Below are 26,453 nucleotides of genomic sequence, written 5' to 3'. Positions count from 1 at the left end.
ATTTTTGACGAAACGATAGGACAGGGAATACCCGACGGAGTAAATACTTTACTTTATACGATTATAGAACACTTTATAGGAACACCCAGCAACGTTACTACGCGTATTCACGACCAACTGAGTAATTTAAGGTGTCCAACCTTAAGTGATTTCAGATGGTATAAAGATGTTTTCATATCCAGAGTTATGCTTCGGGAAGATAGTAATCAACCTTTTTGGAAAGAAAAATTTATCAATGGTTTACCAAATCTTTTTGCTCACAAAATTCGAAATGTTTTAGTAAATGAAGAAGGTGTCATACCTTATTTACCCTTACTTATGGTAACATAGTTAATGTTATTCAAAAGGAAGGATTGAAAATGTGTATCGACATGAAGATTTCAAAACAAGTTCATAAAGATAAATCTATTGCTAAATACGAACTTGGAACATTTTGTGAACAATATGGTTTACCTCCAATCGCTCCTTCGAGTAAAAAGAAAAAAGCCCAACAAACCAGCAAGTTTTCTAAACATCAATCCAGATTTTATAAAAACAAAAGATCTTCCAACAAACCTTTTCAGACAAATAAATTTTATGAAAAACCATCTTCAAACAAAAAACCTTTTCGAAAGTCTAAAAAGGATTTTCAAAATAAAAAGGGAAAGTGTTACAAGTGTGGTAAATTTGGTCATTATGCAAATGAATGCAAGGTTAAAAAGGTTATTAACCAACTAAAAATCTCTGAAGAAGAGAAAGTTCAACTTATCCAGGCTTTAGAAATTAGAAATACCGACTCTAGTCAATCTGATAAAAATCCCGATTTTTCCGTCTCCGACTCTAGCAGTTCTAGCGACGTCTCCTCGCCAAACATTAAGTTTGGGTGCACGGACACTTGTTGTAACAAAATTTCAGTGCTTAATAAGTAAGAAGAACAAGAAGAGTTTTTAATGGAATTAATTAGTAAAGTTGATGACCCTGATTTAAAATCTTTTTATTTGAAAAAACTCAAAAATTTGATTTCTTCTCATGAACCTGGCACTAGTCAAATTTCTTCTCAAAAGATTTCTCTCAGTACCACTTTGGAACGTTTTAATAAAAACAAAACGGAGATCACCCTCAAAGATCTGCAAAAAGAAGTTAATCAAATCAAATCGGAAATTAAGTTTTTAAAATCCGAAAATATCGAAATTCGTTCACAACTCAGTAGAGTACGTACGCAAGAACTCGTCCAAGAACAAAATGGTTCTTCCTCAAATTCCGATTCCGACGCTCACTCAGCTAAATCTTCTTCTTCAAAAGAACTTGTTTTAAGTCTTTTAGACAAAATAAGAATTCGAAAATGGTATTCTAAAGTTACGATAGTAATCGAAGATTTTCATTTAGAAACCATCGCTTTAATTGATTCAGGTGCAGATTTAGATTGCATTCAAGAAGGATTAATACCTACTAAATATTTTCACAAGTCTACGGAAACACTTAGCGCTGCAAATCAATCCCCGATGAAATTAAAATATGAAATTCCCAAAGCCCATGTTTGTCAACAAAATATTTGTTTTAAAACTCCATTTGTTTTAATCAAAAATATTTCTGATCCAGTTATTTTGGGACTCCCTTTCATTGCATTAATTTATCCTTTCAAAGTTCATCATAACTGCATTTCTACCAAGGTTTTTGGCCAAAAAATTACTTTTGAATTTTGCATGGAAACAGATCATAAAAAGTTAAAACAACTTCAAAAAGATAATGTTTCAAAAACCCTCAACCAGATTACTGCAAAATCCAAACAAATTGCATTTCTACAAGAAGAAATTATTCACAAAAGAATTGAAGAACAGTTGACGAACAAATCTTTGTTAAATGCTATTCGTCAGTTTTCCGATAAGCTTACTAAAGAAATTTGTTCCGATCTTCCAAATGTTTTTTGGCACAGAAAACAGCATATTGTCAAACTACCTTATATTAAAGATTTTATTGAATCAAAAATCCCCACGAAAGCACGACCGATTCAAATGAACCAAGAAGTTTTAGAGTTTTGTAAAACCGAAATTAATCAACTTTTGGAAAAAGGATTTATCCGTAAAAGCAAGTCTCCATGGTCTTGCCCTGCTTTTTATGTCCAGAAAAATGCAGAATTAGAACGCGGCGTTCCATGATTGGTTATTAACTACAAACCCTTGAATGATGTTTTAGAATGGATCCGATATCCAATTCCTAATAAACGAGATTTGATAAAATGACTTTCTCAGGCCACTGTTTTTTCTAAATTTGATATGAAATCAGGCTTTTGGCAAATTCAAATTCATGAATCTGATAAATACAAAACTGCTTCTGTAACTCCTTTTGGACATTACGAGTGGAATGTAATGCCTTTCGGTTTGAAAAACGCACCAAGTGAATTTCAAAATATCATGAATGAGATTTTTAATCAATACAGCCATTTTTCGATTGTTTATATTGATGATGTATTAATTTTCTCAAAATCAATAGATGACCATTGGAAACATTTGCATGCATTTGCTAGGATCATTAGGTCTAATGGGTTAGTCGTCTCGGCATCTAAGATTAAGTTATTTCAAACCAAAGTTAGATTTTTAGGTTACCATATTTACAGGTCTACCATCCAACCAATTGATTGAGTCATCCAGTTTGCTGATAAATTTCCAGATCAAATTATTGATAAAACCCAGCTTCAAAGATTCCTTGGATCTCTCAATTATGTTTCAGAATTTTATCCTCATCTTCGTCAACAATGTAAACCTTTGTTTGATCGTCTCAAGGAGAATCCTCCATCATGGTCTCAAAATCATACTTCCATTGTTAAACAGATAAAAAATCATGTCAAGACTTTGCCCTGCCTTGGCATTCCAACTCCCGACTCTCTCAAAATAGTCGAAACCGACGCATCCGATATCGATTATGGAGGTATCCTCAAACAGAAAACTTCTTCCGAATCTCCTGAACAAATTGTTCGTTTCCATTCAGGAATTTGGAATCCGGCTCAAAGCAACTATAGTACTATTAAAAAGGAGATTTCATCAATTGTATTATGCATTAGCAAATTCCAAGATGATTTATTAAATCAAAAATTTTTAGTTCGTGTTGATTGCAAATCTGCAAAACATGTTTTACAAAAAGATGTTCAAAACATTGCATCAAAACAAATTTTTGCACGCTGGCAAGCCATATTAAGTATTTTTGATTTTGAAATTAAATACATTAAAGGCAGCCAGAATTGCATACCAGATTTTCTAACTAGAGAATTTTTGCAGGGAAAGAATGGGTACTAATCCTACTCAGCAACGAAGGCTCCCAGCCACCCTTACCCAAACCCCAGCACCAGTAAAACAAGAGTCTATTCCCGACTCTTCATCGGCCCTCGCCATTACAAACAGATTTACTCCCTTAGGATCAACAGTAGGAAATATCCGACCAAATTACCAAACGGCCTTAGCCACCCCTTATGATCCTTACTCATCAGTTCGTTCTCCAGCTCCCTCACAACCAAAAACACCTAGCTATGCTAAAACATCACCATATGTCCAGAACCCTCATTCTGAAAAGCTTTTTAGCATTCCTCTTCATATTGACAAAAACCAACCCCCAGAGCGCATTGCCAAATTACTCCTTCCACCAAATTTTCATTTCTTACCAATTGAATCCTATAAAAGCCTAAAATATTACCAGGCTATCCTTTCAGGAACAGAAAGCATTGCTATTAAGCCAATTTACAGTACCACTCATCAAAACAAAATATTGTACCATTCTCTCCATATTGGAAAATTCCTTTCTGAACTCGAATGGGGAATTCCCCTTTATCACACAAAACCCCTCCATACTCAGCATGTTCTCATCCCGAATAACCACTACAATTATTATGATTACATCCAAGCATGGACCAACATTTTTCTTCATCAGACAGAAGATTTCAGCCATTCATGGTTCATAACTTTTGATAAGAATTTCAAATTTCGGTTTCCCGCCTGGTTTCCAGATTGGCGGGCTTCTCATGGCCCAAGTTCTTCCATCATTCCAGAAGACCTCCGTCATGTTCTCATCAACAATTTCCAGCCCAGATTTGATAGAAGTCGATTCGACAACAGAGTTACTATTTTCTCACTCCTCATGGCCAAGTACAAAATCCCTTGGATTCTCAAATGGAACTTTGAAGTTGATACTAGTGGAATTTACAGAACCCGATGGGTACAATGGTGGGACAAATTCAACCACCAAAAAATTATTGATTTTGTAAAAATGGAATTTCCTCAAGTTTCTCCTCAGGCACAGCCAATCAAGATTTCAGCTTCTTCATCACAGGCTCTGCCAGAAAATGAGCAATTTCCTGAATTACCAAAAGCTCAGGAACCAGTTCAGTCCTTATCAGACATTAGTCCATCTTCCTCTCTCAAAGGAATTTCCAAGTCAGCCAAGTCCTCCAGCTTAAAGAAAGAAAAAACTACCCAACTGCTGGATATGGCTCAGCTGCTAATGGCGGAAGCAGCATTGCTGCAAAAGAAAAAAGGTTCAGACTCAGATTCAGATAATTCTGTTGCCTCGTCTCAGCTTCCCGCCAAATGGGCTGATCAAGCAGATTTTCAAGATGCCCAGGACCCATTTGATATCTGAGACACAATATTTGCCCATGTGATTGTGTCAGCCCAGCAACATCATCAGCAGTAGCTGCTTTTATCTCTTCCGCAAAAGACAAGGCATTATTCTTCAATAGTGAAAAACAAAAAGGTCACTATTCACAACAGTGAAAACAAAAAGGTCACTATTCACAATAGTGAAAAACAAAATGGTCACTATTCATTTAACTTTTGTAAAAGAATCAAAGCATCTTCACTATTCATTCACCCAGCTTTAGCAGACAGCGGGATTCCCGGATCAATTGGCCAAGCCTCATTCAGTCTCCTCGCCGTATATAACGAGGACTCATCTTCAGAAGAAATATAAGTTTTTAACTTCAAAAGCTCAGTTCAATATCATCTCTCTGAGATTATTCAAACACTTGTAGTACATATATATTATTCAGGATGCCTGCGAGCTCCATCTCTTTGTTTACTTGTTTCATCTGCCATTAGGCAATACCTGTTTGTTATCTGCATTGCAGTAAGTTTTCAATAAAACTTATTTTCCAAATATATTTGCATCATTACGTTTAATTCATTATTTTGATATGCTACTCTGTTTTTATATGTTTTATTTCTGCACTTTAAATTCTATGGACGGCTATGCCGCCTGCTGCTATTTTATATTTTACTTCCGCACTTTACATTCTGTGGCTGGCTTTGCCGCCTGTTGTTAGTTCCGCCCCATTTTAAAGTGTAGAAATAAAACATATAAAAACAGAGTAGCATATCAAAATAATGAATTAAACATAATGATGCAAATATATTTGGAAAATAAGTTTTATTGAAAACTTACTGCAATGCAGATAACAAACAGGTATTGCCTAATGGCAGATGAAACAAGTAAACAAAGAGATGGAGCTCGCAGGCATCCTGAATAATATATATGTACTACAAGTGTTTGAATAATCTCAGAGAGATGATATTGAACTGAGCTTTTGAAGTTAAAAACTTATATTTCTTCTGAAGATGAGTCTTCGTTATATAGGGCGAGGAGACTGAATGAGGCTTGGCCAATTGATCCGGGAATCCCGCTGTCTGCTAAAGCTGGGTGAATGAATAGTGAAGATGCTTTGATTCTTTTACAAAAGTTAAATGAATAGTGACCTTTTTGTTTTTCACTATTGTGAATAGTGACCTTTTTGTTTTCACTGTTGTGAATAGTGACCTTTTTGTTTTTCACTATTGAAGAATAATGCCTTGTCTTTTGCGGAAGAGATGAAAGCAGCTACTGCTGATGATGTTGCTGGGCTGACACAATCACATGGGCAAATATTGTGTCTCAGATATCAAATGGGTCATGGGCATCTTGAAAATCTGCTTGATCAGCCCATTTGGCGGGAAGCTGAGACGAGGCAACAAAATTATCTGAATCTGAGTCTGAACCGTTTTTCTTTTGCAGCAATGCTGCTTCCGCCATTAGCAGCTGAGCCATATCCAGCAGTTGGGTAGTTTTTTCTTTCTTTGAGCTGGAAGACTTGGCTGACTTGGAAATTCCTTTGAGAGAGGAAGATGGACTAATGTCTGATAAGGACTGAACTGGTTCCTGAGCTTTTGGTAATTCAGGAAATTGCTGATTTTCTGGCAGAGCCTGTGATGAAGAAGCTGAAATCTTGATTGGCTGTGCCTGAGGAGAAACTTGAGGAAATTCCATTTTTACAAAATCAATAATTTTTTGGTGGTTGAATTTGTCCCACCATTTTACCCATCGGGTTCTGTAAATTCCACCAGTATCAACTTCAAAGTTCCATTTGAGAATCCAAGGGATTTTGTACTTGGCCATGAGGAGTGAGAAAATAGTAACTCTGTTGTCGAATCGACTTCTATCAAATCTGGGCTGGAAATTGTTGATGAGAACATGACGGAGGTCTTCTGGAATGATGGAAGAACTTGGGCCATGAGAAGCCCGCCAATCTGGAAACCAGGCGGGAAACCGAAGTTTGAAATTCTTATCAAAAGTTATGAACCATGAATGGCTGAAATCTTCTGTCTGATGAAGAAAAATGTTGGTCCATGCTTGGATGTAATCATAATAATTGTAGTGGTTATTCGGGATGAGAACATGCTGAGTATGGAGGGGTTTTGTGTGATAAAGGGGAATTCCCCATTCGAGTTCAGAAAGGAATTTTCCAATATGGAGAGAATGGTACAATATTTTGTTTTGATGAGTGGTACTGTAAATTGGCTTAATAGCAATGCTTTCTGTTCCTGAAAGGATAGCCTGGTAATATTTTAGGCTTTTATAGGATTCAATTGGTAAGAAATGAAAATTTGGTGGAAGGAGTAATTTGGCAATGCGCTCTGGGGGTTGGTTTTTGTCAATATGAAGAGGAATGCTAAAAAGCTTTTCAGAATGAGGGTTCTGGACATATGGTGATGTTTTAGCATAGCTAGGTGTTTTTGGTTGTGAGGGAGCTGGAGAATGAACTGATGAGTAAGGATCATAAGGGGTGGCTAAGGCCGTTTGGTAATTTGGTCGGATATTTCCTACAGTTGATCCTAAGGGAGTAAATCTGTTTGTAATGGCGAGGGCCGATGAAGAGTCGGGAATAGACTCTTGTTTTACTGGTGCTGGGGTTTGGGTAAGGGTGGCTGGGAGCCTTCGTTGCTGAGTAGGATTAGTACCCATTCTTCCCCTGCAAAAATTCTCTAGTTAGAAAATCTGGTATGCAATTCTGGCTGCCTTTAATGTATTCAGTTTCAAAATCAAAAATACTTAATATGGCTTGCCAGCGTGCAAAAATTTGTTTTGATGCAATGTTTTGAACATCTTTTTGTAAAACATGTTTTGCAGATTTGCAATCAACACGAACTAAAAATTTTTGATTTAATAAATCATCTTGGAATTTGCTAATGCATAATACAATTGATGAAATCTCTTTTTTAATAGTACTATAGTTGCTTTGAGCCGGATTCCAAATTCCTGAATGGAAACGAACAATTTGTTCAGGAGATTCGGAAGAAGTTTTCTGTTTGAGGATACCTCCATAACCGATATCGGATGCGTCGGTTTCGACTATTTTGAGAGAGTCGGGAGTTGGAATGCCAAGGCAGGGCAAAGTCTTGACATGATTTTTTATCTGTTTAACAATGGAAGTATGATTTTGAGACCATGATGGAGGATTCTCCTTGAGACGATCAAACAAAGGTTTACATTGTTGACGAAGATGAGGATAAAATTCTGAAACATAATTGAGAGATCCAAGGAATCTTTGAAGCTGGGTTTTATCAATAATTTGATCTGGAAATTTATCAGCAAACTGGATGACTCGATCAATTGGTTGGATGGTAGACCTGTAAATATGGTAACCTAAAAATCTAACTTTGGTTTGAAATAACTTAATCTTAGATGCCGAAACAACTAACCCATTGGACCTAATGATCCTAACAAATGCATGCAAATGCTTCCAATGCTCATCTATTGATTTTGAGAAAATTAATACATCAACAATATAAACAATCGAAAAATGGCTGTATTGATTAAAAATCTCATTCATGATATTTTGAAATTCACTTGGTGCGTTTTTCAAGCCGAAAGGCATTACATTCCACTTGTAATGTCCAAAAGGAGTTACAAAAGCAGTTTTGTATTTATCAGATTCATGAATTTGAATTTGCCAAAAGCCTGATTTCATATCAAATTTAGAAAAAACAGTGGCCTGAGAAAGTCTTTTTATCAAATCTCTTTTATTAGGAATTGGATATCGGATCCATTCTAAAACATCATTCAAGGGTTTGTAGTTAATAACCAATCGTGGAACGCCGCGTTCTAATTCTGCATTTTTCTGGACATAAAAAGCAGGGCAAGACCATGGAGACTTGCTTTTACGGATAATTCCTTTTTCCAAAAGTTGATTAATTTCTGTTTTACAAAACTCTAAAACTTCTTGGTTCATTTGAATCGGTCGTGCTTTCGTGGGGATTTTTGATTCAATAAAATCTTTAATATAAGGTAGTTTAACAATATGCTGTTTTCTGTGCCAAAAAGCATTTGGAAGATCGGAACAAATTTCTTTAGTAAGCTTATCGGAAAACTGACGAATAGCATTTAACGAAGATTTGTTCGTCAACTGTTCTTCAATTCTTTTGTGAATAATTTCTTCTTGTAGAAATGCAATTTGTTGGGATTTTGCAGTAATCTGGTTGAGGGTTTTTGAAACATTATCTTTTTGAAGTTGTTTTAACTTTTTAAGATCTGTTTCCATGCAAAATTCAAAAGTAATTTTTTGGCCAAAAACCTTGGTAGAAATGCAGTTATCATGAACTTTGAAAGGATAAATTAATGCAATGAAAGGGAGTCCCAAGATGACTGGATCAGAAATATTCTTGATCAAAACAAATGGAGTTTTAAAACAAATATTTTGTTGACAAACATGGGCTTTGGGAATTTCATATTTTAATTTCATCGGGGATTGATTTGCAGCGCTAAGTGTTTCCGTAGACTTGTGAAAATATTTAGTAGGTATTAATCCTTCTTGAATGCAATTTAAATCTGCACCTGAATCAATTAAAGCGATGGTTTCTAAATGAAAATCTTCGATTACTATCGTAACTTCAGAATACCATTTTCGAATTCTTATTTTATCTAAAAGACTTAAAACAAGTTCTTTTGAAGAAGAAGATTTAGCTGAGTGAGCGTCGGAATCGGAATTTGAGGAAGAACCATTTTGTTCTTGGACGAGCTCTTGCGTACGTACTCTACTGAGTTGTGAACGAATTTCGGTATTTTCGGATTTTAAAAACTTAATTTCTGATTTGATTTGATTAACTTCTTTTTGCAGATCTTTGAGGGTGATCTCCTTTTTGGGTTTATTAAAACGTTCCAAAGTGGTACTGAGAGAAATCTTTTGAGAAGAAGTTTGACTAGTGCCAGGTTCATGAGGAGAAATCAAATTTTTGAGTTTTTTCAAATAAAAAGATTTTAAATCAGGGTCATCGACTTTACTAATTAATTCCATTAAAAACTCTTCTTGTTCTTCTTGCTTATTAAGCACTGAGATTTTATTACAACAAGTGTCCGTGCACCCAAACTTAATGTTTGGCGATGAGACGTCGCTAGAACTGCTAGAGTCGGAGACGGAAAAATCGGGATTTTTATCAGATTGACTAGAGTCGGTATTTCTAATTTCTAAAGCCTGAATAAGTTGAACTTTCTCTTCTTCAGTGATTTTTAGTTGGTTAATAACCTTTTTAACCTTGCATTCATTTGCATAATGACCAAATTTACCACACTTGTAACACTTTCCCTTTTTATTTTGAAAATCCTTTTTAGACTTTCGAAAAGGTTTTCTACTTGAAGATGGTTTTTCATAAAATTTATTTGTTTGAAAAGGTTTGTTGGAAGATCTTTTGTTTTTATAAAATCTGGATTGATGTTTAGAAAACTTGCTGGTTTGTTGGGCTTTTTTCTTTTTACTCGAAGGAGCGATTGGAGGTAAACCATATTGTTCACAAAATGTTCCAAGTTCGTATTTAGCAATAGATTTATCTTTATGAACTTGTTTTGAAATCTTCATGTCGATACACATTTTCAATCCTTCCTTTTGAATAACATTAACTATGTTACCATAAGTAAGGGTATGATAAGGTATGACACCTTCTTCATTTACTAAAACATTTCGAATTTTGTGAGCAAAAAGATTTGGTAAACCATTGATAAATTTTTCTTTCCAAAAAGGTTGATTACTATCTTCCCGAAGCATAACTCTGGATATGAAAACATCTTTATACCATATGAAATCACTTAAGGTTGGACACCTTAAATTACTCAGTTGGTCGTGAATACGCGTAGTAACGTTGCTGGGTGTTCCTATAAAGTGTTCTATAATCGTATAAAGTAAAGTATTTACTCCGTCGGGTATTCCCTGTCCTATCGTTTCGTCAAAAATGGGAAATCCTTCCTCATCTTTTTTGACCGCAAAGCGTATTTCATCTCTGGACTGAGAAGTTAAGTGCTTCTCCCACCAAGAATGAAGCATTCCAGTGAAACCAGTGACGAGAAGATCAACAATTTGTGTTTGTGTAAAATTGTGATTTGAAATGTAGCTATTAGCAACCATGGACATGTGTTGAAGTTTGTTCAAAAGTTCTTGTTCGGATAAGCCATCTATGTTCCACTCATAAAGTTTGTCGGCTGAAACTGAAAATTGATTTTGAATATTTCGTTCTTCAAATTAAAGGTCAGGAGGAGTTGGCCTGGGATACCAGTTTTTTGTGAGAGAAGTAGGGTTGACCGGATGAGTACGAATACGTTTTAAATCAAGAGTTGGTTGAAGATCAATGTTGTGAAGAGCATTTTCAATATTTTGAATAGCAGAACTAGTTTCCGTGTCCTGAGAAGAATCTGGATCAAATGTGTTTTCTTCTTCGACAGAAACATCATTGTTTTGCAAAACACTAACAACTTTCTCTTTTTTGAGCTCAGTGAGCATATGATCAATTTTTTGTAAAGTAGTCATGGATTTTAAAGCAGTGGAACTTGAAGCAGTATCAGTAAAATTTACTAAAGGTTTTTCTTTTGGAGAAGAAATTGGTTGAGACAATTTGTCGATTTTGGTTTCAATTTTGTCTAGCTGTTTTCCAATAGTATGAAGACTTTGGTTTGTAAAATTACTCTGTTCAATGACAGGTTTAAAACCAGAATCTTCTTTTGGAATTTTAAAAGGGGTTGCGGGGATGTTGGTATTACCAGTGGAAATCAAAATAGTTTCTTTGGGAGGATGATTGCAAGAAATCAAAGTTTTGTCTTCCTTAACCCAATTTTCTTTGGTAACAACCGTAACTTTATTTTTGGTTTCATAATGTTTTTCAATGAAATAAAAGAAAGATATTTCAAATTGGTATTGTTCTACAAAAGCTTTCCATTCGGCATATATGGCTAGCTTTTCTTCATCACAATACTTTTTTCTAAAAATATTTCTTCTGGGAATATTTTCCTCAGAAGCGATGTCAGCTTTAAGTTTCCTCCATCGTATTTTATGTGGTTTGTTCAAAACAAGTAATTGGTGATTCACCGATGTTGTTTCAAAATCAGAAGGAGTTGGAGAAGTGGGTTCTTCTTGGTTTGAAGGATGATAAACAGGATGTGCAACTTGTGAAGAAGTGTCGACAGACTTTAACTTAAGCAAATCATTGACTAAATCTTGTTGTGCAGCTTCCTGCTCTTTTAGTTTTTTGTTTACTAAAGATTTGATCAAATCTTGATCTCGACCCAGTCTATCGGTTGACGTGGATCCAGAAAAAGACTGTCTGCTAGGAGTAAAAGATTTGTGTGACAAAACTGATTCACAAGATTTTCTTGCTGGACGATCAAAATTGATTTTAACTGTGCCGTCAAAATATTGTTCAATGTTGTCAAGATTAACGAGGCTGTTTTGAACGGAAATCGGCTTACTTTCATTAATTAAACACCAATCTGAGGGGAGACTGATGTCTGACCACCTAATGGTTCTTGGTACTCTTAAGTTTGCGCTTTCTTGGGTTGTTTGGATTAAAAGAGTGTGGTCGCGAGGACTTTTGTTCAAAGCTTGAAAATTCATGTTTGTGCCAGTGACTTTGTAATAAATTCTAAAAATAAGTGCCAAAGGTTGTGTTCCTTCCAGGACTTGGTACCCGGAGGTTTTGATATTAAGAGTAAGAGCTTTTAAAACATGTGGGTCTGAAAGACTTATTGTGAGATCTGGAAAACAATCAAAATTGATAGGTCCGTTATAAAGACTTGATTCAATCATTCCAAGAATATTATCGTTAAAATCAGTAAATCGGGCGTCACGGAGACATAAAAGAATAGTTGTATTAAGACCTTTTCGTGTTAAAGGTTTAACTGCGATTTGAACTAAACCAATGTGAAGATAGTTATGACCGTTTTTGCGATGCGCTTTGATTTGTTCTGGAGAAAATAATTGACAAGTCTCATGTTCTTTGCTAAGAGCATAAGCCTTCTCAACTGTTTTGACGTGATGTTCGGATTTAAAAGAGGTCAAAGACCATTTTTTTCTTGTAAATATTTTGGGTTGAAACTTTTGGAATGTTCCAGTCGGAAAAATCAATACTTTCGTCTGTTTGAAAATCCAGTTTTTGTTCTTCATTGACAATGTCAGGTATAGTTCCTAAGGTGGATCTAGAGCTAGTGCTGGCCATTGAACTAGATCTAAATAATCTACTCATGAAATGCACAAAACAAGTATACTATATGCAAGACTTAAAAGATTCACCTTCCTCGTATGTCTAGACTCTTCCCCCGCTTATGCGCTCCACTCATGCCTCTCCTGGGACTTATTGTTTGGACCACGTCTTACTGTTTGGCTGGAAGAAAGAAGAACTGAGGACCGACGATTAAGAAATGCAGATAAGATACAAGTATGTGAATAGCAATGAACAGATTAGATAGATGCTAATGCAATGACCAACCACTTGGCTCTGATACCAAATGGGGCGGAACTAACAACAGGCGGCAAAGCCGGCCATAGAATGTAAAGTGCGGAAGTAAAACATAAAATAGCAGCAGGCGGCATAGCCGTCCATAGAATTTAAAGTGCAGAAATAAAACATATAAAAACAGAGTAGCATATCAAAATAATGAATTATACTACAATTGTCAGCCAACACCTATTGTCATCTGCTTCTTTCTCAAATTGACAACAATGTGAAGCTTATTGTTCTTGATTGGCTGACTGAGCTAAAGTCTTCTCATAGAGAAGTTGTAGCTGATATGTTCATGGATGTGCTGAAACTTAGCATCAGGAGGAAGACCCTAGACATTGTTCTTAGCTTGGTTACTTGCACAAACATCAATGAGCTTGTTCTTATTTTGGAAAGGGAAGTTGTCAAGACTCATACTGGAGAGCTAGAAAAGAATGGTGAATAGGCAGATGCTTATTCGGGCTATTCACTCTTGTGCAATAAAGTTCCCAGAAGTAGGGAGCATAGTGGTACATCTGTTGATGGATTTCTAAGGAGGCAACAATGTTGCTTCTGATGTTGATATGATTGTTTTTATCCGAGAAATAATATAAACCAACCCTAGAGTAAAGGTATCTATAATAACAAAGCTAGGAGACACTTTCTACCAAATCCAAGCATCATGGATTTGCTCTTCTGGCCCTTGGATTTTTGCAACATGTTGCACATCACTTCCTGAATTTAAGGGTGGAACTGCATCAATTAAACGGTGCCTAAGCAAATTGCCTTTTCTCTTGGTTTCAGAAGAACAAACTAATGATTCTTCACAAAAGGTTCAGCAAGTAAACTCCATGACCGTGTCTTTTGAAAGACCTATTATTCTTGCTGATGGAACTTATGCCACACATCATACGGCATCTGGAATTGCTTTCTCTCCTCCTACCTTTTTTCAAGGATCCGTGGCATCTAGGAACTTGAGATCCCTGCTTCTCACTAGTGACTTTTTCCTTGGGACAGTTGTTGCATACCCTATGACCAAGCTTGCCTTAAGATTGGAAGGGGTCCAACCATCAAAAGTTGAAGTGAATAAAGCATTTTTGCAAGCACTGTTGATTGTTGTTTCTATGTTGCAATTAGGACAATATCCAATTATTCCCACATCCAATTGACAATGATTCTTTTGCCGGGATGGTCCTCTGCATAAGATTGCTATGCAATACTAGTGATGAGGTCAGAAAAATATGGTTAAAATCTTGCTGTCAAAGTTTTGTTGACATGCTTTCAAAAAAACAATTAAGGGAGACAGAGGCGATAAAAGCAACAGCTCAAATTTCTCAAGCACAACCGGTTCGATTATTACTACATGAAGCTATTTCAGGTGCGCTTTATGCAGGACACATTCATAGCTTGTTACAGAGGGAATGCATTACTGAATCATTTCTTCAAGGTTTGTCATGGTTGCTCCGATTCATTGATAAATGGATACATAGCATGGATCTTGAAAATCATAAGCTCAATCATCGTATTGAACACTATGGATGCATTCTGGATCTTCTTAGTCGTGCTAATCTGTTAAATGTGGCAAAAAAGTTCATCAGAGATATGCCTACTCAACTGGATGTGGTTATATAGGGATCGTTGCTGTTTACATGTAGGTTTTATGGGAACATAGAATTGGCAGAGTTGGTTGACCAAAGGACTGAGGTGTTTGAACCCCAGGGCTCTTATGTTAATTCACCAAGAGACACTGGAAGTCCCTTAATTTGGGATGTTGGTCATGGTCACCAAGATGCAGTGGGAGTTCTGTTACAAAACAATGCTAATCTTGTTGCTGAAAATAATGACAATATGACACCTTTGCAGTCATCTGTTTTAGTTGGTTCACTACCATGCTTAGAATTGCTGGTTCGTATTGATCATCCAAATATGCGTATCACCCCTTGGAAAGTTGCACTGATATTGGGACAATGGGTTTCTGATATTAAAAAGGACACAAAAATGCCAGTTTATTGTGCTTTGATCGAATTGCTATAGGACAAGGACCTATTTGTAAGGTTGGCAGCTTGTAGGTCTCTTTGTTTGCATAGTGAAGATGCTAGTTTTTCAAAAAGAGAATTCATCAATCTTCTCCTTATCTATTGGAATTCATGCCTTAAGTTGATTAAGGAAGTTCAGGAGCTTAACTCGAAGAAGGCTTGGGAGGAATCTGCCAATGAGTGCCTTCTACAAATTCAACTTCTTGTTGCTTTGAGGACAGCAGCTAACTGGGAGGACTTTCACAATTCCAACAAAGAACAAGTGAAACATTCAAAATCCTTCAAATTAACACACAAATCTATCTTGCGCAAACTCTCGCTTATGTGAAACCTCTCAAACATTTGTTTTTCCCACCAACAAATCTTCAGTTTGGAAAAACAGTACCGTGAAGACAACCGAGGATATCTTCAGTTTGGATAAACATCATTAGAGTTGTAGAATTAGGCAATTAAGGAGCACCTTTAGTTTGGATAAATAGCACTGCTTTGATACAGATTGGTTATCTATCCAAGTCTCGGTCAATAAGGAATCTTTGAATCCTTGTTGGAACTAGTCACTTCATTAGGTTTTCGGCAAGTAAAGTGTTACCAGATTGCTTAATATTCAGCACATTGAAATCCGAATCTATCTTGAACTTCATAGTAACTAGCAACCTTCAGGCTCTAAAACCCAAAGGTCGAGACGTGTTCTTTCCTTGGCCGTAGTCGCAAGATTAAGAAGTCATCATCACCCCTAATGCCACAACAACATTCATTTACTCCCTGGTTGAGCTTGGTCGACGAGTTAGTACGCCATGCATTCAACCGAATGACATTGTTAACTTATGAGCTATTCGGCATGCGTGCTACATAGGCTAAGTAGTTTTTAAGGTCAACAACAATGCGGTGCCTACATGATTGATGATTGTGCAGTGACTTGTTGTTGTGGCCTACGTGGATGATGAATGTGCATAATTTTTTTTTTTTTGACAAATTCAAAATAAAAATTAAAAATTAAAACGTTGGGATATGGGATCAACGGAGCCTCAAAGTCTCAACCTTTTCCCTCTTCAGAAATCGGATCGTGGAGTCTGATTTAAGACCAAAAGAGACTGAAATTTTTGGAGTAGGATTTTCTTCCCTCCTAATCTCTCTTCCCTTCTATCACCTCCTATTTAAACGGTTGCGATTATATCACGTTTACATCTTGTTTTGAAGTTTTTATATAAAGAATAAGACAAAAAGAAAAGTACGAGAAGAGGGGATGAAAGAGGATGATAAAAAGAGGGGAGAGAATCCTACTCCGCAATTTTAACACTTTTCTTTGATGAAAGTGTGAAATAGAGGAGGCAATACATAAAACCAAAGTTTGTGGAATTTGGAGGTTTAGGTTGAGATTTTAAGTCCAAATTGGATTGGGGGAACTGAAAACCAGAAGGTTATTAGGGATCTATGATAAGATCCAAATCTCTAACCCCTTAATCAACCTGCAAGTCACAGAGGATAGAGATGGAGAGGGAAGAGAGAGAGAGAGAGAGAGAGAGAGAGCAGAGCTCTTGAGATGTTTTTTGGTTATGTATTTCTGTTTGTAAATTCTGATCTACCCATTTGAGGGAGCTGGGTTCCTTTTATACAAACTCTACTTCTTAAAACGCTAGCTGGCATCAATTCTTAACAATTCAATTAAAGCATAAACCTCAATTACATTTTGGGTTCATAACAATATTCCCCCCTTGAAAACTGAAGGGTGTTTAGAGAAAAAAGTTGGTGTATACATAATTAATTATAAATTTAATGACCACGGGGTGACTCAATAATTCGAGACGAATTCCACATTCATAATCCACACAGCACGTCCTGAGCTTGATTCTTGGTGCTGGTGAATAATTAGCCTAATGTTGTCGTTTACTGGTTTAGTTTTTCAATTATGCTTTTAATTAAGTTGTAACAATTGTGTTTATATCGAAACTTGGATGTTTATGTGCGCTTGTGCATCTACCCAGCCAGATGATTACTAGGGGTGATTTAGTTGTGTCGTCAATTTGTTTTTGTCAAATGTTATGAAATCCTTACTGGATTCGTTTATTTAATCGAGTCAGATGATTTAATACTAGTGATGTATGTTTAGGATCATAACTGAGTCAACAAATAACTCTTGAATTAAAAACTCAAAGGCTACCATACTACAAAATACCTTGTCACATACTTAACATAAGTGAGCACATTATACACTAATATCATTCAGTCTAAGTGGCACTCAGTCTCGATATTGTTGGATGTCCTGAGCTTACATGTTCATGGATGATAATGGTCAATTAATTGAAAGAAAAGGTAAGAACTTGACACTTTTAGGGGCACCATTAGTACCATGTGGAACTTGCAAGGTTATAAGGTTGACACTTACTTTATGCTAAAATCGCTTTTACAAATACATTTTACCAAACACCTAACTTATATATAAGGTTGACACATGCTTTATGCTAAAATCACTTTTACAAATACATTTTAACAAATGCATATTTGAATTTATTAATTTTGTTTAACTTCCTCCAATTATATCCTTATAGATGTACCTAAATGAGAAAACATTGAAAAAATATAATAATGTCACATAAGAAACATGTAAATATATAAGTGTACCGACAATATACTAAAAGGAATTGATGTACCTAAATGTCTGTACAGAAATATAAGATGTACCTAAATGTTGTACTGAAATGTATTATATTAAATTAAGGTACTTAAATGTCTGTACCGAAATGACTATACTAAGATATATTAAATGAATTAATCTACCTTGGTTATCGCACTTTCTAGGTTAAGCTGCATGCCAGGCTCCAATAAAGTGCCTCCACCTCCTCCTACATTCAAATACATAAAATAAAGATGATCATATAAAATGTGAAATATTTGATGGGATCCATTTTGGAAACGTAGAATACTGAAAATATATTAAAATGAATTGATGTATCTAAATGTCTATATTGAAATATAAGATGTACCTAAATATCTGTATCGAAATGTATTATAATAAATTAATGTACCTGAATGTCTATACCGAAATGACTATACTAAAATATATTAAATGAATTAATCTACTTAAATGCAGAACTAAAAGTGTATTGAAATATAGTTTACTAAATAACTATAACAAAATAAAATATCAGAATATAATTAAATGTAGAAGAAAAAGAAAAAGAATATAATTATGAGATTACTAAATGTATGAACGGACTAAATTTGATTTTAACCTTACACAAGATTTTAGTTTAAAAGTAATATTTTTGAAGGATTAGAATGCAATTTTGTATTTTAAATATGTTATTGTTGATACTATATGTGACTTGCAGAAACTTATGCATGTGAACCTGAAGTTCGTAGACTTTGATCAAAGATATTAGGGTTGAGGACCCTAGGGATATCGCTTTAACCAAAGGGTTGACTATCTATCAGCTTTCCCCATAGCATCCTAGCATGTCATAGCCAACATATTCAATTCAGATTTGACAGTTGTTCGACTTGATCTCAACTTGACTGGTAAAGCAATAATATAGGTTAAACAAAACAAACAAATTCGCACAAACAACTAAAAAAAACTCATAAAGAGCAAAGGAGTGAAACAAAAGACAGGGAAAAATCAAAAGACGTACCTCCTTATATCTTGTCTCTCCAGATTCCTTTGCCTATCAGAACACTGGAGCACAAGCTGTTTGTTTATAAAGCTGAATTGAGTATGTATGCCTTTTTCCCCTTTCTAAGTAACACCGACTGATGGGAAATTGAAATTGTCAGAAAATAAAATGAAGAGGCACAGGAAACAACGAAATTGATAGAACGTAATTTTTTTTTTTTTTTTTCGGCTTTTGATTTTGGGATTCAGCTTTTCAAATTTATAGGTAAAGAAAAGTAAATTAAGCAAAAGAAGGTTGTTGTGATGAAGAAACCAAAACCAGACAAGTGTCTGTAATTAGAAGATGGAGCAAATAATGAGATGGGCAATGGCAAGAACAACTTTCTTAGCAGAAGAAGATGAGACAAATAATGCATGAGAGAGATAACGTGGTGTGATAGAGAAATGCAATTAAAAAAGACTAAACTTGAGGACTTATTCTGGTATTTGGTAGGTTAGAAATGGCTATATTAGTTGACGTCAATTAAATTATAACTTAATTTTCATGGCAATTATTTAGCACTTTGGAGTGGGAATCTACGCCAACTCCTAAATTAACAATATTTTCTCGTATTATAATATTAATCAGGTGATGTTCTGCATAAAGAAAACCTCACAGCAAGACTATGGAGAAGGGCGGGTCAACGTAGTATTGAATTAAAAAAGACTAAAGCGAGGACTTATTCTGGCATTTGATTCCTCGATGAAATTGTACTGGCTGTATTAGCTATGAAAATAATTTTATGTTATTCTACTATGTTGGGGTTTGAATCTAAATCAAGTAACCACTTGATCAGTAAGCCTTTTAAGTTGATCAGTAAGCTTTAGGAGGTCGCATGATCACTTGATCAGTAAGCCTTTGTTAGCTATCCACTCATTACTGAATTTTAAGTTAATATATCAATAATCAGCCTAATGCTGTCTTTTACTGGTTTAGTTTTTCAGTTACGCTTTTAATTAAGTTGTTCCAATTGTGTATATATCGAAACTTGGATGTATATGTGCGCTTGTGCATCTACCAAGCCAGATAATTACTGGGAGTGATTCAATTGTGTCATCAATTTCTTTCTGTCAAATGTTATGAAATCCTTACTGGATTCGTTTATTTAATTGAGTGAGATGATTTAATAATAGTAATGTATGTTTAGGATCATAACTTAGTCAACAAATAACTCATGAATTAAAAACTCAAAGGCTACCATACTATGAAATACCTTGTCAAATACTCAACATAAGCAAGCACATTATACACTAATACCATTCAGTCTGAGTGGCACTCAGTCTCGATATTGTTGGACGTCTTGGGCTTACATGTTCATGGATGACAATGGTCGATTAATTGAAAGAAAAGGTAAGAACATGACACTTTTAGGGGCACCGTTAGTATCATCTGCAACTTGCAAGGTTATAATAAGGTTGACACTTGCTTTATGCTAAAATCGCTTTTACAATACACTTTACCAAACACCTAACACACGTTAATCTCTCCATTGCCCCATATATGTTCATATTTCAAACACAAAATGTGAAAATTGAAGTAAAATTGAAATGATTATCAACATGATCTTAGAGATTATTTGCGTAAAATTAAGCTTAATCATATTTCATCAATGTGGAGGGCAAGGGCAATTAATTATTAACTCTAAAAGGTAATTTTCTTTGTGCAAGTTCACCTATTTGGAAGAAGGAAGAGCAAGAACAAGGGCGTTACTATTCACAAATATATATATTTTAATATTTCTTCGTCTTATTCCCATATGTCATTATCGTAGTAGATTTTTGTTTAATTTGCAAGTGTTATGAACTTTGTAAGATTTTTGAAGTGTTAACTTTGTAAGTTTTTTAAATTTTCTAATAATTTTTCTAGCTGGTAATTTTTTAGATTTTTTTCTATTTTTTAGGGTTGGATTAGTCCTAACTTTTGAAATTTTCAATTTTTAAAATTTGACGCGCAACAAAGTGCCATGTGGTGCATAGCCCTAAATTTTATTTTATTTTTAACCGCTGGAATCCAACGGCTGTTGTTGCCTCAAATTCGAGTCGTTTGGCTCCGTTGGCCCCCCTTTGTCTACTACATTTCCTGGCCTAAAGCCCCTGCAATAATTGGCGGGGCAACTACTTTTCTGCCAATTGCCCCATGTTTTTCAAACCGCTGGAATTGATTTCAAAACCCATAGGCAGTTTCACCCAATTCACAGGACAATCCCACCACTGGTGGAGATTCTCTTATAAAGGTAGGGGTGGACGTTGGAACTGAAAATCAAAACCGAAACATGAACTAAATCAGACCGCACCAAACAGTTTTGAAACAGTTGCAGTTTTGAAATTGCACCGCAGTGTAGGAAAACGTTTTGGTTTCGGTTTTGACTTTTGAAAACTGCACCGAATCTCATACCACACTTCAAATTAAATGTCATTTTTAATTGGTTGTTTGGTAAAGTCCATACATTTAGTATGAACTCAACCACACTAGAATATCATCTTTCTATAGTCTTCGACAGTCTGCTCTGAGGCAGCTCTCGCCTCTTGATTTCAATTCTTATCACTCATCAATCTCTCTCTCTCTCTCTCTCTCTCTCTCTCTCTCTCTCTCTCTCTCTCTCTCTCTCTCTCTCAAAATTCATCTGATTCATCTATTTTGGCAATTGACCATTTCAACTTTATAATGTTGTTGCTGATAACGAGCATTTCGTATTTTGGAGATTGCATTTTATTAACTGTGATGTGTAAGTTTATGATCCAAAACCCATTGATGACATTAGTAGAATGCAGCAATGCAAGCTCTATAGAATTATTTTGTTATGGATGGCTGGATGTGAATTTTGAATGCAAAGTGCAAATTGTATAAAATAAAAGATGATAAGTATTTTCTTGTAGCAGCTTTGGATTATATTAAATGAACATCTTTGGTTCAAATTCTTGTACATCATAAATATCTTGCTATGGCTTCATCATTGAGTTAGCTTGAGACGTCATCTTCGGATGGGGCCATACGGTCAATTTAGTGTCGGCTAGCACATTACAACCTCGTAACTTGTGTTATTGAGGTCGGAGTGTGTCACTTATGCAACGTTAAATCTTGACATCACATAGATCAAATGATGATAAATGTGCTTAAGTTATAAATCTAATCAAATGGAGCTGCATTCCCTTCCCCAGACGGAGCCGAGTGCATCCACAGAAACCCAACTCCTCAAAGATCCCCAAATGCATCCCTTTCCAGACTTACCTAAGTCCACCCCACTTTATTCTTATCCCTTTCCCATCCCAGATAATTTTTTTACTTTCTCCATCCACTAATCTCTTGTTTGACTTCTGACTTTCACTCTCTTTCACTCCAATTTCTTCTATTCCATTGATTAATTTTTTTTTTTTTTTTTTTTACAATTTTTTTTATCAAGGTCCTCAGGTTTTAATAAACATCATTATTCAATAATAAAATGTTTACATATCAGCATAATTAAATTTTATCTCTAAAATATATTCATTTAGTGTTAAAAACGTTACATTCGATAAATTTATATTCATGGCTAAACTTTATATCAAATATTTATATTTTTAATTTGTGCCCAATTTTAATTTGCAACCTTTTTTTTTTTTTACTAATTTTCTTTTTAGTTTTAATTGGACCCATATATTAATTTATTTTTGTGCCCATATTTTTTAAAACTTCATTTGTACTCATTTTGTTTTTAATCTTATATTTGTACCCATAATTTACTTATAATGTACCCATTCTTCTTTATAAACTTACCACTTTGTTATATGTAAAATGTGCCAAATTTTTTTGTGAAATTTTATATTTAAAATGTACCAAGTTTTAACACTATGTGTCATATCCTAGACCGGGCTGGGACCACTTACCGGGCCCGCTCCACTACCGTAGCACAATATTGTCCGTTTTGGGCTTACCATTCCCTCATGGTTTTGTTTTTGGGAACTCACAAGCAACTTCCCAGTGGGTCACCCATCATGGGATTGCTCTAGCCCCCTTCTCGCTTAACTTCGGAGTTCCTACGGAACCCGAAGCCAGTGAGCTCCCAAAAGGTCTCATGCTAGGTAGGGATGAGAATATACATTTAAGGATCACTCCCCTGGGCGATGTGGGATGTTACAATCCACCCCCCTTAGGGGTCTGATGTCCTCGTCGGCACACACGCGACCAGGGTTAGGCTCTGATACCAAATTGTCACATCCCAGACCGGGATGGGACCACTTCCCGGGCCCGCTCCACCACCGTAGCACGATATTGTCCGCTTTGGGCTTACCATTCCCTCACGGTTTTGTTTTTGGGAACTCACGAGCAACTTCCCAGTGGGTCACCCATCATGAGATTGCTCTAGCCCCCTTCTCGCTTAACTTCGGAGTTCCTACGGAACCCGAAGCCAGTGAACTCCCAAAAGGCCTCATGCTAGGTAGGGATGGGAATATACATTTAAGGATCACTCCCCTGAGCGATGTGGGATGTTACACTATGGATACATTCTTTTGCCATTTGTTATTTTGTATTTTTACATTGTTTTTATCCATTTATTCAATCAATTTTATTGAAATTTTTGTATTGCAGCTGTTTCTAATAGTAATAAATGAAGGATTCTAAATCTGAGATTTATATGCCATATATATATACACATGAATTATGCGATTATAAATATCATAAAATGTCAAATAATTAATGTCAAACATATAGAAATATTACAGATTAATAGTAATTTCATGAGGTGTACCAAGTTAAGGGACTTTGATAAAAATTTGAATACAATTAAGGTTTTAGACAAAGAGTGTCAGTGACTAGGGACTGGATCCAAGTCTCCCTTAATTCAATTTCCAATTCATATTTTGTTTTGTTTTAATATTCAATGTGTAGAATATTCATTGTCTTCTATCAAATATTTGAATTTATTAATATACATATTTGAATTTATTAATTTTGTTTAACTTGCTCCAATTATATCCTTATAATGTACCCAATTGAGAAAACATTAAAAAAAAAAAACCCAATTGAGAAAACATTTTAAAAAAAAAAAAAGGACACATAAGAAACATGTAAATACATAAGTGTACCAAAAATATTTTTAAAATTAATGAATTGATGTACCTAAATCATGGATGGAGCCAATGAAGGCTTACTAGGGGTAGATGCCCCTACTCAAGTAATTCGTTGGTTAAGCTGCATATTGCAATTATATATATCCATGTGTTATTTTTGAAGAAAATACATGTGCCTAATATCAAGCATACCATACTACTTCTACTCTATATCAAATATAATATGAGCAAAAGTGCTCTTGTTCTGTCATTCAAACCAAAAAACCCCTCATCCACCTGTCATGTATTAATATTTTTCTCATCAATTTGCCACTTTCAACTAGTACTAAATTTTTTATAACATTGCAATTGTGATACATCGTCATATGAAATCATCTCCAATATCATATTTGGTATAAGTCATACTGTAATAAGGTCTTCTTAGTTGTTTTTCAAGTTGCCCCCACTAGAAGAAATCTAGTTTCGCCCCTGACCTAAATGTGTGTACCGAAATATATTATAATGAATTAATGTACCTAAATGTTTGTACGAAAATTTTGTGCTAAATGATATTATATTGATGTACCTAATGTTTGTGCTACGAATTAATGTACCTATAACCCAGTATTCTGTTTTAAATATGTTATTGTTGGTGCTTTGTGTGACTTGCATAAACTTACATTTGTGAACCTGAAGTTCGTCGACTTTAGCTCAAAGATTTTAGGGTTCCAAAGGGTTAACTTTCCCATCAGCGTTCATCATAGCACCCGATCAATATCATATCCAATGTATATGACTTAGACTTGATCGTTGTTCGACTTGAATCTCAACCTGACATTTTTTTTTTTTTTTTTAAGTAAAGGAATCTCAACATGACTGGCAAAGCAACAATTTAGGTTAAACAAAACAGGCAAATCCGCACAGACAGCTTAAAAACCCATAAAGAGAGGAATGGAATAAAAACAAGGAAAAATCAAAAGACGTACCATATACCTTATCTCTCTATATTCCGTTGCTTATATAACCCCGAAGCACAATCGGCTGGTAAATGAAGCTGAACATAATATGTATACCTTTTTTTTTTTCTTTTCAAGTAAAACCGAGCGACAAGAAGTTGAAATTGGCAAAAAATGAAATCAGGAAACACAGGAAAGCAACGAAATTGATTTTTCACTTTTAGAAGTAAAGCAAAGTAGATTAAGCTGAAGAAGGTTGCTGTGATGAAGAAACCAAAACGAGACAAGTGTGTGTAATTAGAAGATGGAGCAAATAATGAGAAAGGGATGGGAAGAAAAGCTCTCTTAGCAGAAGAAGATGAGACAATGAATGCATGAGAGAGAGAACGTGCTAGGATAGAGAAGCCCAACGTTGTATGCAATTAAAAAAGAGTAAGGTAAGAAAATGGCTGTATTAGTTGACGTATTGAGAAATGTGACAACGAACGTGGTACGATAGAGAAGCCCAATGTAGTATGCAATTGAAAAAGACTAAATGAGGACTCATTCTGGCAGGCATTTCCGACTTCCTAGGTAAGAAAATGGATGTATTAGTTGGCGTATTGAGAAATGTGAGAGACAACGTAGGGTGAGATTTTTCAACCCATGAAACCCGGAAATCTGCATAAAAATTCTGATTCCATCTCTCAAACCATGAAAGGGTCATGGCTCCTAAGTTATAAAAACTCCATTAAAAACTTATCAACCAAATTCACTATCTCATAATCCACAAAATATACAATTATTCACGGTTCCAGAACATGTATCTAACATCCACAAATTTCCGATGGAAAAATTTTGAGGAAAAAAAAAAGGTGTAGGGAGAAACCCTTAGAAAAATTAATAACTTTGGAAAACAAAGGGAGACAAATTCAAATTGTAGATTTACCCCGGACTTCTGTCAGTTTCAAAATTCTTGGGTTTACAGATTCAAATCCTAGGTTTGCCCGGTATAGTTCGATGAATATTTTAAAATTGACAACCACGGTTACCGATTCATAGTGTGAGAGGATAGCTCAAAATTTTGAGAAGAGAGTAAGGCTTTTACAATGCTTCTGGCTTCATCGGGAATATGAAAGGGTGAAGAACAGCAAGTGGAGAGAAATATAATTTTAAATAGGGTTTTTGAACATTAGTCCTTACAAAATATTAAAATTATATATAAAAAAAAACCTAATGCTAGATTACATATTCAATTTAATCCCTTGAAGTGTACTTTTATCAAAATTTACATTCAATTTTTGTTATTTAATGTGTATTTTTATTTAATCTCTCCACATTAAATTTTAATTTTATTAATATGCACATATTTAGTTTTTTTTTTTTAATTATAAATGAATGTAAATGAGAAAATATTAAAAGAAATTTGTGATGCAAAAATATATAAATACAGAAGTGTACAGAAATGATTGTGCCGAGATATATAAAATTGACTTTTTTGTACAGAAATATTTGTACCTACATGATTGTACCGACATATATTATAATGAACCTAAATGTATGTACCGAAATGTATTATATTTAATTAATGTACCTAAATGTCAATACCGAAATGTATGTACCAAAATGTACGTATTGAAATGTCAATACCAAAATATATATACCAAAATGTATGTAACTAAATGTTTATGCCGAAATGTATGCACCAAAATGTACATACCTAAATGTATGTACCAAAATATAATATATTGAATTAATGTACCTAAAAGTCAATACTCAAATGTGTGTACCAAAA

General features: G+C 35.0%; 1 protein-coding gene and 1 pseudogene across 1 annotated transcript in view; one reads left to right on the top strand and one right to left on the bottom strand.

Annotated features, from left to right (window-relative positions):
• The window catches only part of LOC103959480 (probable disease resistance protein At4g27220), a 98,974-nt gene extending 81,087 nt beyond the window's left edge, over positions 1-17,887 (bottom strand). Inside the window, exon 1 of the mRNA XM_048566388.1 lies at positions 17,822-17,887. The gene's annotated coding sequence lies outside the window, so the exon portion shown is untranslated. The remainder of the gene's footprint in view (positions 1-17,821) is intronic.
• LOC103940479 lies at positions 13,201-15,044 on the top strand (annotated as a pseudogene).
• Positions 17,888-26,453: the final 8,566 nt, after the last annotated feature.

Source organism: the organism of the source record quoted next, unplaced genomic scaffold, assembly GCF_019419815.1.
Source record: "Pyrus x bretschneideri cultivar Hongxiangsu unplaced genomic scaffold, Pyrus_bretschneideri_v1 Contig41, whole genome shotgun sequence".
Lineage (NCBI taxonomy): Eukaryota > Viridiplantae > Streptophyta > Magnoliopsida > Rosales > Rosaceae > Pyrus > Pyrus x bretschneideri.
The sequence above is the reverse complement of the archived record's forward strand: the minus strand, read 5'-3'. Positions and strand labels throughout refer to the sequence as shown.